This window comes from Nicotiana tabacum, chromosome 17 (assembly GCF_000715075.1).
Source record: "Nicotiana tabacum cultivar K326 chromosome 17, ASM71507v2, whole genome shotgun sequence".
NCBI classification, from domain to species: Eukaryota; Viridiplantae; Streptophyta; class Magnoliopsida; order Solanales; family Solanaceae; genus Nicotiana; species Nicotiana tabacum.
The window spans coordinates 15774803-15792639 of record NC_134096.1 but is presented as its reverse complement, the minus strand read 5'-3'; the positions used below and the strand labels follow the sequence as shown (position 1 = coordinate 15792639).

Here is a 17837-nt window from a genome sequence, read left to right as displayed (position 1 = left end):
GTCTAAGCCTTCCTTCATTTTGGCATGATTTCGTAGCTACATGTGTTAATAATGAGACATAAAGACAAGTTCGTATTCATGAATTTATTCACATTATTCTAGTCTCATAAGTTACAATATTATTCCTTATCGGGACTTCATATTTAGTTTAGTTTTGTCTTTATTCAGTCAAGAGAGCAGAGGGTCTATATATATATATATACAGTATTACACTATTTTCACCACCATCGAGCTATAATCGATGGGCAGGCCCCTATTGGGAAACCTCTGATCAGATGGAAAGTTATATACCGAGCCTACTGTGGCCGAGCGCCTATGAGCGAGCCCAGCATGGTCGAGATACATAGCCTAGTATGGCCGAGCGCCTATGAGCGAGCCTACTATGGCAGAGCAGTTATATATACCGAGTCTTATAAGGCCGTACAATTATTTTACTTACTATATTGAAGGAGTTGAGTCAGTATCAACAGGTAAGTATATCTCCAGATCATCTTTGACTCCCAGTTAATTTCAGTTATCATATTATCAGTTCAGTTTCAGATTTCAGTTATTTTATTGCCTTACATACTCGGTACATTATTTCGTACTGACGTCCCTTTTTGGGGGCGCTGCATTTCATGCGTGCAGGTTCAGACAGACAGACGGGTAGACCTCCTCAGTAGGTGTTTCCCGAGTTCCGCCTGATCGGTAAGCTCCACGTCTTTCGGAGTTGCCAGGTCTAGAGTTTTGTGTACATCTTATGTATATCTGTATATATGTTATGGGTAGGTCGGGGCCCTGTTCCGATCACAGTACATCTATCAGTAAAGGCTTGTAGGCATATCCTGTTGGTTAGTGCAGTATGTTGGGTTTGTATAAATTGGTGGTTTGTCAGCTGTAGTAGCTATGACGGCCTTGTCGGCCTAGCTTTATATTGATATTTAGTTAGCGCTAGTTTCCATTCAGTTTTATATTTTGCTTCGCAAATTGTCTTGCAAGGTGGCCCAATGGCCAAAGTATGACATTATGTGTTCAGAGTCCCTTAGTCGCAATTTGGTACGCCAGGTTAGGTGAGGCACAGGGTGCTTGTCTCGCTCCTAGGTTCGGGGCGTGACAGACAGTTTCTCGTTCCTACTCTTTATATTTGTCTTTGTATCTTTGTTATTTCCGGACACACTTTATATTAAGTTGAGATCTTGTACTCTTATTAGATGCTTGTAACTAGTTGTGACACCCAGATTTTGGGAGAGCCGTTAAGACAGTTGTGGTGTGTAGACCATATCTAAGATTTATGCATATTTGATATTTGAGTTATGTCATATTTCTCTTTGCTTTTATATTATTGATCAGTTAATGGCTTAATAATTAAACTTTGTTGTTGATGTGAGAGTTGCCTTGCCTAGCAAGTGTGTTAGGCGCCATCACGACCTTTGGTGAGATTTTGGGTCGTGACGAATAGGTACTTGCAGCTCGCTCGTTATCACTAAATGAGCATTGCCCTTCATACTCTTCATTCTGTTTCTGCGTTATGTTTTTATCTATCGTACCTTCAGTCTTCCTTCATACAAAGAAAACGTAACACATATAAATGGTTCTCTATCCTTTTTTATATTGGGCTATGGTTCAAACAACTAGACAGGTGTAAAGTAAGGTATTACAAAACTAGAACTGTAAAGATATTTGGCCAATCAGCCAAAATTAATTATAGTTGCTAGTTAAACATACAAATACTGTACATTGATTATGTATAAAAATATTTATATTATATACTAATATAAGAAACATACATATATGTTGACTATTATTTTGGAGGGCAGCTACATTTGTAGATTTCACAAGAAATCCTCGATATGCGGGGTGATAGATTAGGGCTGCAGAGTCTATCTACAATCTATCTTATGGCTTCAGATTGAAGATAGACTTCGCAGCAATCTATCTTATGACTTCAGATTGAAGATAGACTTCGCAGCAATCTATCTTATGACTTCAGATTGAAGATAGACTCTGCATCCCTACGATATTCAGCCTTGATGTCCATTAGTGAGAGAATTATAAGGGCAAATAGCTAGTTCTATGTAGTCTTCTTTCTTTTTAGATTTAAAATCAAATTTTAACGCAAATTTTAAAAAAATTATTAAAGATAATATGTTTCATCCAACTTTCCATCTACACGAAGAATTAATCAAGGTTAAGTCAATAATCAATCCTGATTCTACTTTTGTCCTATGTAGCTACATCATGGGTTAAAAAACTCCATTTTCCAGTCAATAGTTAAGATAAAATATTTCATCTGTATTTTATACAAATGCCAATATAGATTAAATATCCACAGAAGCGCAACACAGAAATATTGACTTGAGGTCAAACATAACTATTTTCACCATTATATACGGTCAAAATCGAGTTTGCCCTTTGTATAATTAGTCAAGATTGGAACATAATGGACCGAGGGTTGTCATTATAATATTGAGATATGATGTGAAGCCGGGTTATCGAGCTCAAGACCCAGACCGATCAATACCGAGCTCGAGTCAATATCTAGCTATGATGTGAAGTGGTGTTATCAAGCTCGAGAGCCAGAGACCGATCAATACCGAGCTAGAGTCAATATCGAGCTCGAGATCCAGAGACCGACCAATACCAAGACCAACCAAGATCTAACTAAGAGACAAAGAGCCGTTGTAGCCGCACTAGGGGAGAGAATCTCGGCGGGAATTAAGGAAAATCTATTTAACTAATCTATCATGGGATCGCCACTATGTATTTTTTATAATATTCAAAGTAGGATTCCTCCACTATATTAAGAGTGGCTATCATTTTTGTAAAGGGCATCAGACATCAATACACTCTCACATTTCACAGACATTGATATACTTTCACATTTCAAAGATTGTTGAGATACACACACATATAGTAAATATTATCCCTTTTTTGGGCTTTAGTCATTGGTTCATCTTGTTCATTCATAGATCATTCTCTACTCAATTTGGGTTTGTATTTCATTCCTTTTTTACAGTCAATATTCGATATATTTCTACTTATTTTTTTAATTTGTATCAAGTTATACCTACGTATCCTTAGAACTACGTTTAAATTCAACTCTATCCGTTTTTCGGGTAAACAGTTTGGCGCCCACCGTGGGGCTAAGGATAACAGTAGTTATTTGGTACGAATCTCTGCAAAACACACCATTTCACACTTGCTCTTGGAAGTATCTTTGATTTCAGGTTGAAAACGACTAACTCTCAATTAATGGCCCTACCTATCGATAACAAAGTTGGCCTTCAATATGAGAACAACAACCTGACAATCGGGGATGAAAGGCCACATGTAGACCCCATTGGATATCGGGCCATAGATCCAATTGACGATAATTCACATATGGCCATCGAGGTGAACCAAAGTTCTGACCCCGAAAACTGCATTCATAGTTGAACTCGATCTGCAGTTCGAAATACCCAAAATGTTGGAGTAGACGGGATCAGCCTGCGTATGATTTTCAAAATGTTACAAGCTCACCGAGCAAGGCCGAGCCCTGTCCACCCGGAGAAGTCACCCACGAAACGGGGCCAGCTGTAGTAAGATTAAATGAATAAGAATCGGGGACTAATTCCGAAATTATTAAGGTGATAGAGGATCTGACAAAACGAATTGATTCAGGAGAAAATAGGATTGAAGAAAACGACAAAAGAGTAGAAACTTATAACTCCAGGGTTGATCAGATCCCGGGTGCACCACCAGTATTGAAGGGCTTGGATTCCAAAAAATTCGTACAAAAGCATTTCCCCCCGAACGCGGCTCCTAAATCGATCCACAAGAAGTTTTGCATGCCCGAAATTCCTAAATATAATGGAACAACCGACCACAAAGAACATGGCAGCTCTTACACATGTGCCATTAAAGGGAATGATCTAGAAGACGACGAGATCGAATCTGTACTATTGAAGAAGTTCGGGGAAACCCTGTCAAAGGGGGCAATGATATGGTATCATAATTTACCGTCTAACTATATCGATTCTTTTGCTATGCATGCAGATTCTTTCATAAAAGCACATGCCGGAGCCAAAAAGGTTGAGACCTGGAAGTCGGACCTTTTCAAGGTAAGTCAAAAAGACAGCGAGATGCTAAGAGAGTTCGTATCTCATTTACAAAGGGGACGAATGGATCTACCACCGGTCACGGACGATTGGGCTATACAAGCTTTCACTCAAGGACTGAACGAACGAAGCTCGATGGCTTCACGACAGTTGAAGCAAAATTTGATCGAGTACCCGGCTATTACCTGAGCCGATGTACACAATCTATATCAATTGAAGATCAGAGTTGAAGATGACTAGCTGGGTTCTAGGTCCGTTATTAAAAGGGACATCGACCGAGAACCAAGGTCGAACAAGGACCGATATCGGTTGTATAACGGAGATCGTAGGGGTAGCGAACCTACACGTAACTCCGTATGAGGCGAAAGGAGAAGTGATCAAGACCAAAGGTCTCGGGGGATGATGAACAGGAATGGGTTCGATAGGCATACCGGACCTAAGAAAGCACTACTGTTTTCAGAATATAACTTCAACATTGATACATCTGCCATCATGTCGACTATCGGACGCATCAAAGATACTAAGTGGCCTCGACCTCTGCAGTCCGATCCAGCCCAAAGAAATCCCAATCAAATGTGCAAGTATCATGGCACCCATGGCCACAGAACCGAAGATTGAAGGCAGTTGAGAGAGGAGGTAGCCCGTTTATTCAATGAAGGGCACCTTCGAGAATTTTTAAGTGACCGGGCCAAAAACCATTTCAAAAATAGAGATTGCAATAGACAAAACGAACAAGAAGAGCCACAACACATCATCCACATGATCATCGGAGGTATTGATGTCCCCCAGGGACCAGTGCTTAAATGCAATGAGATGTCTATTGTAAGAGAGAAGCGATCTCGGACTCAGGATTACACACCTAAAGGAACCTTGTCCTTTAGTGACGAAGACGCAGAAGGAATCATGCAACCCTATAACAATGCACTGGTAATATCTATACTTATGAATAAACCTCAAGTTAAGCATGTGTTAATTGATCCTGGTAGTTCGGCCAACATCTTTCGATCAAGGGTCGTAGAGCAACTCGGTCTACAGGATCAGGTCGTACCCGCTACCCTGGTACTAAACGGATTTAATATGGCATGTGAAACTACTAAGGGCAAGATAATCTTGCCAGTAAACGTGGACGGGACAATTCAGGAAATGAAGTTCCACGTAATCGAGGGCGATATGAGATATAACGCCCTGTTCGGGAGGCCATGGATCCACAACCTGAGAACAGTGCCCTCGACCCTTCACCAGGTTCTAAAATTCCCAACATCGAAGGGAATCAAAACGGTCTATGTGGAGCAACCAGCCGCAAAATAAATATTTGTCATCGATGAAGTGATTCAAATATCCTCGCTATCATCGACAAAGGGATCAGATTCAAAGGAGGAACGGGATACCAAATAGTAATCTCAAACATCAGCCTCGACCCAACTAGAGAATCAGAAGACTGATGACTATGGGGTCCCTCGATCCTTTATGGTCCCTGATGATTCCGACGCTACCCAATCAACGGGGTCGAAGAAATGGAGCATTTTTTTGCTTTACCAGATGGAATTTCGGATCCAAGCTGAGTCTATGAGTGGTTATTTCCGGCGGGATCCCTGTTATGTCAAGATGGGACCAAGCAAAACAGTTCATGTTAGCTATACGAAATTGAATAAGCTTATTTAGGAAAACATGCCTTCATCAAGGACGAGGTAATCAAACTTCTTAAAATAGGATCCATTCGAGAAGTAGAATACCCCGAATGGCTAGCAAATATGGTGGTAGTCCCTAAGAAGGGAAACAAACTTAGAATGTGTATAGATTATAAAGACCTGGACAAAGCATGCCCTAAGGATTCCTTTTCTTTGCCTAGCATCGATCGTATGATCGATGCCACGGCCGGCCAAGAGACTCTCAATTTTCTCGAATCCTACTCTGGGTACAACCAGATACAAATGAACCCGGAGGATCAGGAAAAGACCTCGTTTATCACTAAGTATGGTACCTACTATTATAACGTAATGTCATTCGGTCTAAAACTTATTGGTGCAACTTATCAACGCCTAGTAAATCGAATGTTCGAAAAATAAATAGGAAAATCAATGAAAGTTTATATTGATGACATGTTAGTTAAGTCCCTGCAAGCATAGGACCATTTAAAGCATTTACAGGAAACTTTCAACGTACTAAAGAAGTACAATATGAAGCTCAACCCCGAAAAATATGCATTCGGGGTTGGCTCGGGAAAGTTTCTTGGTTTCATGGTGTCCAACCGAGGAATCGAGATCAACCCCGATTAAATCAAACCTATCGAGGACATCACGGTAGTAGATAATGTAAAGGTCGTGCAAAGATTAACGGGGAGGATAGCCCCCCTGGGACGATTCATTTCGATATCCTCAGATATGAGCCACCGATTGTTCTCACTACTTAAGAAGAAAAGAAACTTTGCATGGACTCTGGAATGCCAGCAGGCTTTGGAAGAACTAAAGCGGTATTTATCGAGACCGCCTCTGCTTCATACCCCAAAAGTACACAATCAGCTTTACTTGTACTTAGCTGTCTCAGAGATAGCGGTAAGTGGAGTCCTGGTTCGAGGAAAATGAGGTACGCAATTCCCTATTTATTATGTCAATCGGACCTTAGGCGAGGCCGAAACTAGATATCTAAACTTAGAAAAATTAGCGTTTGCTTTAATAAGCGCCTCTAGGAAAACAAAACCATATTTCCAATGTCGTCTGATACATGTTGTAACAACTTATCCTCTTCAAAACATTTTGTGCAAACCCGAGCTTTCGGGTCGATTGTCAAATGGGCCATAGAAATTGGTGCATACGATATCGAGTATCGACCCCGAACCGCTATCAAATTTCAAATCTTCGTAGACTTCGTGGCTGACTTTTTATCGGCCCTCGTAACCGAGATTGAAAAAGAGCTACTGATAAAATCAGGTACTTCTTCGGAAGTTTGGACCCTTTTCACAAACGATGCCTCGAACGTGAAGGGGTCCGGATTATACATTGCACTAAAATCACCCACAGGTAATGTAGTTAGATAGTCTATCAGAACTACAAAATTGACTAACAATGAGGCCGAGTATGAGGCCATGATTGCAGGTCTCGAACTAGCTAGAAGCTTGGGAGCGGAGGTCGTAGAGGCTAAGTGTGATTCCCTCCTGGTGGTAAACCTAGTTAACGGGACTTTTAAAGTCCGACAAAATCGAATGCAAAGGTACTTGGATAAATTACAGGTGACCCTACATCAATTTAAAGAATGGACTTTGAACATGTACCCCGAGAACAAAACAGCGAGGCTGGCGCTCTTGCAAACTTAGGTTTATTGGTCGAAGATGACGAACTCAACTTGGGAATTGTCGTACAACTCATAAGATCGGTGATCGAAGAAGGTCACACCGACATAAACTCCACAAGTCTAACCTGGGATTGGAGAAACAAATCTATAGAGTACTTCAAGAATGGGAAGCTACCATCAGATCCAAAGGAATCGAGAGCTTTGCACATAAAGGTAGCACAGTTCACCCTGTGCGAAGACGGAATGATGTTTCGAAGGACGTTCTATGGACCATTGGCAATATGTTTGGGACCAGGAGACACCGATTATTTCCTACGGGAAATTCACGAGGGCACTTGTGGAAACCATTCCGGTGCCGATTCGCTGGTCCACAAAGCAATCAGAGCAGGGTACTATTAGACCGATATGGGCAAAGATGCGAGGGAGTTCATTCGAAAATATGACAAATGCCAAAGACATGCGCCCATGATTCATTAACCCGAGGAGCTACTCCACTCGGTCCTATCTCCATGGCCTTTCATGAAATGGGGAATGGACATCGTCAGCCCCTTCCCATCTGCCCCAGGTAAAGCTCGGTATATTTTGTTTATGACTGATTATTTCTCTAAATGGATTGAAGCACATGCTTTCGAGAAAGTCAGAGAAAAAAGAAGTAATAGACTTCATTTGGGACCACATCATATGTCGATTTGGGATGCCAGCCGAGATTGTATGTGATAATAGAAAATAATTCTTTGGCAGCAAAATAACTAAAATTCTCGAGGATCACAAGATCAAAAGGATTCTATCAACACCGTATCATCCCAGTGGAAATGGAAAAACCGAATCGACCAACAAAACCATCATCCAAAATCTTAAGAAGAGATTTACCGACGCCAAAGGAAAATGCAGAGAAACACTACCCGTGGTCCTATGGGCATATTGCACAACATCGAAATCCAGTACCAGAGCAACGCCATTCTCGTTGGTCTATGGAGTTGAAGCTCTGATCCCAGTTGAGGTCGGAGAACCTAGCATCAGGTTTCGATATGAAACAAAGGAGTCGAATAACAAGACCATGAACACGAGCCTAGAATTATTGGATGAAATACGAGAGGCCGCTCTCGTCCGATTGGCCGCCCAACAATAGGGGATCGAAAGATACTACAATCGAAGAACCAATCTTCGACATGTTAAAATCAAGGACTTGGTGCAAAGGAAAGTCACCCTCAACACCCTAAAAACAAGGGAAACTGGGTCCGAACTGAGAAGGACCATATCAGGTTCTCGAAATCGTCAGAAAAGGAACCTACAAGTTGACGTAATAAACGGCAAACAACTACCGAGCAATTGGAATGTGTAACACCTAAAACGATACTACTGCAAAGGTACGACCCTCTCATGTTCATTTGTATTTTGAAATTAACCCTTGCAGGTGTTCGACCAGAAACAAGGATGGATTATTCAACTCGAAACCTTTAGGACTGAAAGCATGTGTTAACTTAGAACAATTCGAGCAAGGTTTTTAATGAGGCAACCATTGATCGTATTAACTTAGAACAATTCAACAGTATCCGAGGCCTCTTTACAATCAACCTCGAATATTGGGGAACATTTCCCTCGAATATATCAAGTTCGATGCAAGAACGTTACTTCATGGCAACAGGGTCTTGATAGGAAAATTTTGTAAGGGCCAAATGGTCAAACAAACAATGCCCGCGTATTTTACTCGAGCCCTGGCACAAAACATGAACACACGTATAATGACTTATACAGAGAAATTTCTTCTTTACCAATATCTCATATCTCACAAAGATTCTTCTACTTCATGCTCTCGATCTATTATGTAAACAGGCTTAAGGGCCGACCATGATCGAAGTATGAATAATTACCCCGCAAATCGGGGACTGCCAACCGAAAAATCAACGAGATCAAGCTCCATATAGCCTAAGGGCTACTCTTAACTCGAGTTTGAGCAAATACTCACTCTACCATTAAGCCTAAGGGCTACTCTTACTACGAGTTCGACCAAACACTCACTCGACCATAAAGCCTAAAGGCTACATTAACTCGAGTTCGAGCAAACACTCACTCGACCATTAAGCCTAAGGGCTACTCTTTCTACGAGTTTGAGCAAACACTCACTCAACCATAAAGCCTAAAGGCTACAATAATTCGAGTTCGGGCAAATACTCACTCAACCATAAAGCCTAAGGGCTACATTAGTTCGAGTTCTAGCAAACATTCACTCGACCATTAAGCCTAAGGGCTACATTAACTCGAGTTCGAGCAAACTTTCACTCGACCATAAAGCCTAAAGGGCTACATTAACTCGAGTTCGAGCAAACACTCACTCGAACATTAAGCCTAAGGGCTATATGAACTCAAGTTTGAGCAAATACTCACTCGACCATAAAGCCTAAAGGGCTACATTAACTCGAGTTCGAGCAAACACTCACTCGACAATAAAACTCACTCTACCATTAAGCCTAAGGGTTACTCTTACTTCGAGTTCGAGCAAACACTCACTCGACCATAAAGCCTAAGGGCTACATTACTTCGAGTTCGAGCAAACACCCACTCGATCATAAAAGCCTAAGGGTTGTTTTCATTTTGAGTTCGAGTAAACGCTCATTCGGCCATTAAGCCTAAGGACTACGTATAAAATCTAAGGTCTACCTTAATTAAAGTCCGAGAAATCATTCTCACTCGACCATAAAGCCCAAGGGCTACATTGATTCAAGTTCGAACTATTGCCCCGAATCAGGGACTACGTGTCAAGCTTAATAAGGCTATTTTGCTTCATGTTTGAGCAATTAATTTCATTTGACATCTATCTATCAAGCCTAGGGGCCACCTCAGTTCGAGTTCGAACATTCACTCGGGGACTACCTATAAGAAACGGTCGAGTGCAGTACTTACTATCGGCCCTTACTATCTCAATCTTGGACCTTCGAATAATTATTTAATGCTAAGGCACTTTTGACATTTGTATAAATTAACAAAAAGTCAAAAGATTCAGAAGCCATAAAAGGGAAAAGTTTTATATATAAATCTTTTACAAAGGCAACTCGGCCCGAAGGAAGTTCTTTACAAAGGCTGAAAGCAGCCTCAATAGAAATAACAAAAACTACCTAACATCCTAAATGGCTTGGTCTTCATCGGAAGCCGCGTCCTCGGGATATTCCCCAGCTTCAGATTTGCTTGAGCTATCGGATTCTTCCTCAGGGAAGGCCAACCTTTGAGCCTTGTTTTCCTCCGCCTTGGCAATTTCAATCTCGGCCCCAACATCGAAGCCCTAAGAACTGACCTCCTCGAGAGCTTCCCTCTGAGCCTGCCATTTAGCATGTTCGACCATGCCCTTGGCCTTACCTTGGTTGACCTCAACATCGATCCTGAATTGAGCCACTTTAGCATTAACTCGGATATGGCCATTTCGAGTTTATTATCCAAGCTTGCCATATCGGAAGTGGCCAAATCTAACCGACTCTGAAGCTCTTTAACCCTCTCGATCAGCATCGAGGCATTTTCTTTTGCAGCCCGAAGCTGGACATCAGCCGACTCCAGTTGCGCTTGAACGGCCTCCTTTCTGGAAGCAATGGTATCCATACTTTCTTTGAATTTTTCCCCCTCGGCCATTAGCTCATCCACTTGCGAATTGAGTTGTCCGGTCTGCTCAAGGCTCTGCCGAACCTGCAGAATCGGATTGTTAGTGGTTATCTCCAATTCATCTTCACGGTCATGAAGAATTTGAAATACTTGCTCGGCTATCTCCTCGTGCTCGTCCCGAGCCGCTGCCAAATTCGCTCGGAGTTTCTCGCTAAGAAATTTATAGGAGTCACTTTTCTCAGTGAGGTTTCGAACTTCGGCCTCATGCTCCTCTCGGATTCGGAGGAAAGCCTTGTGATGCAACACCGAATCCTACATACATGAGGAAAAAATATTAGAACCATCTACAATTCTAAGTATAAAAGAAACAGTAGAGATGCCATCAGAGTTACCCGATTCAGAGCATGTTGGGCCTCGTTGAAAAGGCAGGTGGGTCCTACCACATTCATCATTGATTGATCCTCTTCGATCACCAAGGACAAAAGGTAACTGGAAACCCCTACGGGGGGGAGAGAAAATTTGGGTATCCTCCGAGACGGAGAGCACTACCTTCCGCCTACGATCGGGGTTAACACTCGGGGTCGAGAATCGGTCCACCAGTTTTAGAACTGATGAAGACCCGCCATAGCCCGACCATGATGCTTCCTTTGGTATTGGTAATCCACCAAACCCGATAACCTCCTCTGAGGCAGCTGACTCGATCACATCCAGAAAACCGTGGATATCGGTCGGCTCCTAAATGCCCTCGTTAGATCAACCTTCCAACATGCTGGCCTCATGGATCATAGCATCCAAGATCTGAGGGGATCCACTAATATCAAATATTTCGAGCTCATCCCTCGAGATATCTTCTACTTCCCGAGAAATCCTACCCTCGATAACCCTTCAACCACATCAACTCGAGACGAAATAATCTCGGCTTTTTCTTGTTCTGGGATTATGGATAGGGTTCCTTTATTTACTTTCGCCGATTTGGAAGATTGTTGTATCACAACATTAGTCCGTACACAGGCTAATTCCTTTTCTCCTTCTTCGGGCTCGTCTCTTAATCGGCAGATCGATTCCGAAGGCATGACACTGGAGCCCTCCTTTGGCTTGCGAGATTTATTAGCCGATTTTTTCTTTTCCGAGACCGGATAACTCGGTACGTCTTTTCTCTTCTTTTCTTTAACCTGCTTGGGGGTAGGAATCTTTTCATCACCATATGGGGGCCTCATGGCAACATCCTTCCCGAGTCCTACAAAGGGAAAAAAGGGATAAGCAACTAAAAAAGAACAACTTACAAACAAATTAAGAAAGAGACTTACCATGACTACGGGCCTCCCATCGACCCTTTGATAATTCCACCCAAGCACGCTCGGAGTATGGTCTCTGCAGCACCAGACCTTCAACCTATTGTTTAAGATCCGAAATTGGTTCCGGCATCCGAGCCACGGCTGTGACAAGAAAGGAAAAATGATCAAGAAAATGAAATGCATGTCACAAAATTGAAACAAACGAAGGGAAATAAGCACTCACGGTTCATATTCCATTTCTCAGGAAACGGCATGTCATCGGCAGGGATCAGGTCCAAGGTTTTGACTCGAACAAAACGGCCCATCCAACCTCGGTCACGAGTCTCATCTATACTCGATAACGACGCTTTAGTAACTCGGCGAGTAAACTTGATTAACCCTCCTCGATAAAGTCGAGGGCTATAAAGGTGCATAAGGTTATCGAGGGTGAAAAGACACCCCTCAATTTTGCTCGAGAAAAATCGAAGAAGAATCACTATTCTCCAAAAAGAAGGATGGATCTGGCCAAGGGTCACGTCGTATCTCTTGCAAAAGACGATGATGACAGGGTCTAAAAGACCCGACGTGAAAGGATAAGTGTAAACACTTAGGAACCCTTCCACGTGGGTAGTAATCGATTCATTAGGTGATGGGACTACCACGTGCTTATCATCCCAGTTGCATTCTTGTTTGACTTTCTCGATAATCTTCTAGGTGATTGTACATTGGTACCTCGACATCGGCTCACATCGGCGCGGTACCAAAGAAGGTTTTTCAACTTTGAAGTCACTGACAGTTGAACACCCTACCGAAATGAATTTTTCAGGGCGAGGCTCTGCCACATCCTCACTGTCGGCGAGTCGTGATAAAGAAGCGGCCTCTTTTTGCGGAACGGTTTTAGATATCTTGACCATCTAAATTTTCAAGAACAAAGAAGATGGGATATTGAAATATTTGGGCCATTGTAGCCGCACTAAGGGAGAGAATCTCGGCGGGAATTAAGGAAAAGCTATTTAACTAATCTATCATGGGATCCCCACTATATATTTTTAATAATACCCAAAGTATGATTTCTCCACTATATTAAGAGTGACTATCATTTCTGTAAAGGGCATCAGACATCAATACACTCTCACATTTCAAAGATTATTGATATTTACACATATATATAGTAAAGTTTATCCTTTTGGGAGCTTTGGACATTGATTCATCTTTCTCGTTTATAAATCATTCTCTACTCAATTTGGGTTTGTATTTCATTCCTTTTTTACAGTCAATATTCTATATATTTCTATTTATTTTTCCAATTTGTACCAAGTTATATCACGTATTCTTAAAATTACGTGTAAATTCAACTCTGCCGTTTTTCGGGTAAACACCATATTAGATTGAAGTAAGAAAATATTCTAAAAAATAATATATTATAGAGAGAACTTTTATTTGTGTTTATTCGCGATCATTCAATACATATTTGATATGATTACTCATCAATTGGCATTGACAATAACTGCCTTTTCTTTTGCATTAATTTGCTTGGCAAACTATTTGACATGTACAAAGGCTTTGATTACTTCCTGCAGCTGCACATGTACAACTATGAGGCATCATACTTGCTGGCCACTGGAATAGAGCTAGATTGCCACAACTAATTTTATCACATGTTTGATTAGCCTTGAAACTTCCTGGACAAAATTTAGGATCACCTAAAACAATAAAAGAGAAGACTACATGTTAATAAATGCGATTAAAAAGATGGAGATGGAAAACTTTCAAAGACATATATACTAGCGGGAAAAAAGGTTTACATATGCATTGAAGAAGACAGTCGTACCTAGTGCAGGATCAAACAAAGTGAAAAATATTGCCATAGAGAGGAGGAAAAGCATAATGTAACTCTTCATTTTTGTTCACTCTTGAACTTTTGTATATGTGAAAGTATGAATTGTTAATGCCATTTTGGCCACTTATATAGGGCTTTAAGGAATATATGGTATTACTTCAAATAAAGCTAGTAATCTGGATGATAGTAAACTACTTGCTAAAAATAAGTTACCAAGTAACTACTTTTTTGCCTCATTAAGTACCTACCAAGATATTAGTTTAGTACTAGTATATAGATTACATAACTTAAAGATTTTGAGATATTATTCATGTTCAACCAATAAAAATATGGTATTCTGATTCTCCATCTAAAATCTGCAAAAAACAATAGAGCCTAAGATTCCCTCTTATCATTTTTCTTGACTTGAGATTGCTCTACTCTACCTAATACATTGTTCTGCATACAGCAACTACGTCAAACTAGCTAAAAGAGGCAACAATGTTAAACTAGCTAAAAAAAGGCAACAATGTTAAACTAGCTAAAAAAAGGCAACAATGTTAAACTAGCTAAAAAAGATAATTATTCGCCGTCTGTGGGGATCGAACCCACGACCACGTGGTTAAAAGCCACGCGCTCTACCACTGAGCTAAGAAGGCTATTATGTCCTCCATAAACTATGGACATTTTAATCTCTAAGGCACAATTAACTCCAAATCAGCTAAAGAATTACTCTTAACTGCACTGCATAACATTACGGCTTAAAAAGATACAAAGGCTTTTTTTCTGGAAAATTATGTTCCACTCGACATCATGCTAGAATTCCTATTTCCCCTTGATAGCTTTCTTTCCAATTCTTATTCGATATAAAGCATGGAAGTAGGCTTATTTAATCTCAACAAGTGCATTATATGAAGTTCGTAAAAAAGTAATTAGGAAATTTTTAGTTGCTTGGTTATGCAGGGATTACAATATATGAATATAGTAAATACCTTGTGTCCCAATTTTTGTGAATATGTTTGTGTCATGGCCCCAAAATTACCAACCGGCTGTGATAGCGCCTAATTCACTTGCTAGGCAAGCCAAGTATAACAAAAACGAAATATAAATACCGAATTAACAGAAATAGTACAAGCCTAAGGCCAATTAACATAAATATTAGTGTCGATACATAACAAATTCCGCAGATCTGGAATAAAGAGTCATGAGCTCTAAGACAAAATACAAGTCTGAAATGACAAATAACAATACTGTCTGAAATGACAAATAACAATACTATCTGAATACAAGACAACAGTATAAAATGAAAAAAGATGCCAAGACTGCGGTTGAGATGCAGATCTACCTCGTCTCTCGGATGACAACTCAGCAAGTAAACCTCAGCTACTAGTGGCTCGGTCCAACACCAGGATTTCCACAATTAAGTCATAATAACTTTAAATACGGAACATCAGTAACATAATCCCCAAAAGCATAATATGAGTTCACCACAACGGTACTTAGTAAGTATTAAGCCTAATCTCATTTAGAGTAGTGACGAGGCCAGGTCAAGACACCTACTAGGATAGGAATAACTGAACAAAATATAATATAGTCTAATAATGTGAAGCGAGGTAAATAGATGACAATAAGTCTGTATAATAATGTAAGCTAATAACGGGAATGAACACATGATGAGAACAACAAGTAATCAAGTACGGATAAATACAAGAAAGGCAAAGGAGGAAACATCAAGAGTTGTTCAATCAACAAGCATTTTATTATAGAATGTATATCAAGAATCACAACCGAGGTACCACACCTCATAACTTCATTTCACAAATCACAATCTTTCCTTATATCGCCACGTGAGCCTTAATTTAGAATTTTTGAAAATATTTTTAACGAAATAGTAACACGTACTTTAGCCCCCTTATGTCGTCATGTGGCTTCAAGTAATTCCATTACTAGCAACGCGCACATAAATCCCACATTATGCCATCGCATGCATATTAACCTCTATTATTATACTGCCGTATGTGATCAATATCACAACACAATAACAACTCGTACCACAAGTGCCCATATGCCACAACTTGCCAAAATCAACAATACCAAAGTTACCACGACATATAGCCCACGGCTCAACCACAATGTGAACAAGAACCTCAATAATAACAAAATGAATGAGAATTATTCAACAAGGAAAGATAACTCAATAATCAACAACTTCAACCTCAATGTGATAATGGCTTTCATAACTTCCACTTCAATAACTCAAAATGAAGATATTCCCACAAAAAAATAACTTCCAATTCAATTGTATAACATAAGCTTAACAACGAAAAAGATAGTATGAAATAGCAATTATGTCTAAATGCATGAGAATAATTCAACACGAAGAGGCATTATGGGATAATAACTTCAAATGAGAATAACTCCACAATTAAAAAGGCACATAACGATAAGAGAGATAACAATATCAATTAAGGCATATAAAAGCATGTTTAACAATAAAAGAAAGAGCAGGTGATAACAACATCAAGTAAAGCATGCAAGAGCAATTTAACAATGGAAGATATAACATGTATTATAGTTTTAATTAAATGCATAAAAGATCCTAAGTGTCTAATCCGGTCAAAATCGTGTACACGCTCGTCACCTCGGGTACACGTCTTTCACATAATTCAAATAACACAAAGCCCTAAGGAGTATTTCCCTCACACAAAGTTAGACAAGTTACTTATCACTCCACTAATAAGACTTTTTCGCGAAAATCTCACTCCGAACTGCTCGAATCTAGCCAAAATATCTTAATACCATAAATACAAGCCATGGGAAGAAATTTCAGATAATAAAGTTTCAATCTTTAATGAAACTTAATATGTCAACTCAAAAAGTCAACTCTAGTCAGCACCTTGGAACCCGACCAAACTTATATATTCCGAATACTCATTCCGATACGAGTCCAACCATACCAAAATTATCCAATTCTGACCTCAAATCGACCTTCAAATCTCAATTTATGGTTTAGGAAAGTTTTTACAAAATCCCTAATTTTTTCAACTCAAATCACTAATTGAATGATAAAAACAATGATGGAATCATGATTAATGAACAAAACCGAGTCGAAAATGCTTATCCCGGTCCAATCCTTGAAAATTCCCTCCAAAATCGAGCTCTCTAACTCAAAAGGTGGAAAATGAAATAAACCCTCGATTCCATTCTTTTTCTGTCCAGTCTTTCTGCACCTGCGGGCAAATGGTCGCTTCTGCCACATCACATTTGAGGAAAATGATCGCAGATGCGGATTGACTAAGGACTCAACAAATTCCACTTCTGTGGACCATATGGTGCATCTGCGCATCCGCTTCTGCGCCAAAAATATCGCACATGCGGTCCTCCGTCAAAGTCCAAATTTCCGCATCTGTGGAGCATTGCTCGCTTCTGCGATGCATACCTGTGCGCTCATGTCTGAACCTGCGGACCCAGTTCACCAAGCCAAAAGTCACACATGCAGCCATACAGCCACTTCTGCGGCCCAAATTGCGCAGGTGCGAATGCACCAGACTTCAGCAGGCATCAAAATCCTCCAAGTCTAAAATCAATTCGGATTCGATCTGAATCACATCCTGGGCCCCCCGGGACCCCGTCCGAACATACCATCAAGTCCCAAAACACAAAACGAACCTACTCGATGCCTTAAATCACATCAAACAACATTAAATCTATGAGTCTCACCCAATTCAGGGTTATTGAACCAACGAACATTCAATTCTACAACTAACGCCAAGTCATATCAAACCAACTCCG

The 17837-nt window shown here is 40.4% G+C and overlaps 1 non-coding gene across 1 annotated transcript; it reads right to left on the bottom strand.

Moving 5' to 3' along the window:
* Window positions 1–14632: 14632 nt before the first annotated feature.
* Window positions 14633–14704, bottom strand: TRNAK-UUU (transfer RNA lysine (anticodon UUU)). The gene has a single exon. It is a non-coding gene; the product is annotated as a tRNA-Lys (tRNA).
* Window positions 14705–17837: the final 3133 nt, after the last annotated feature.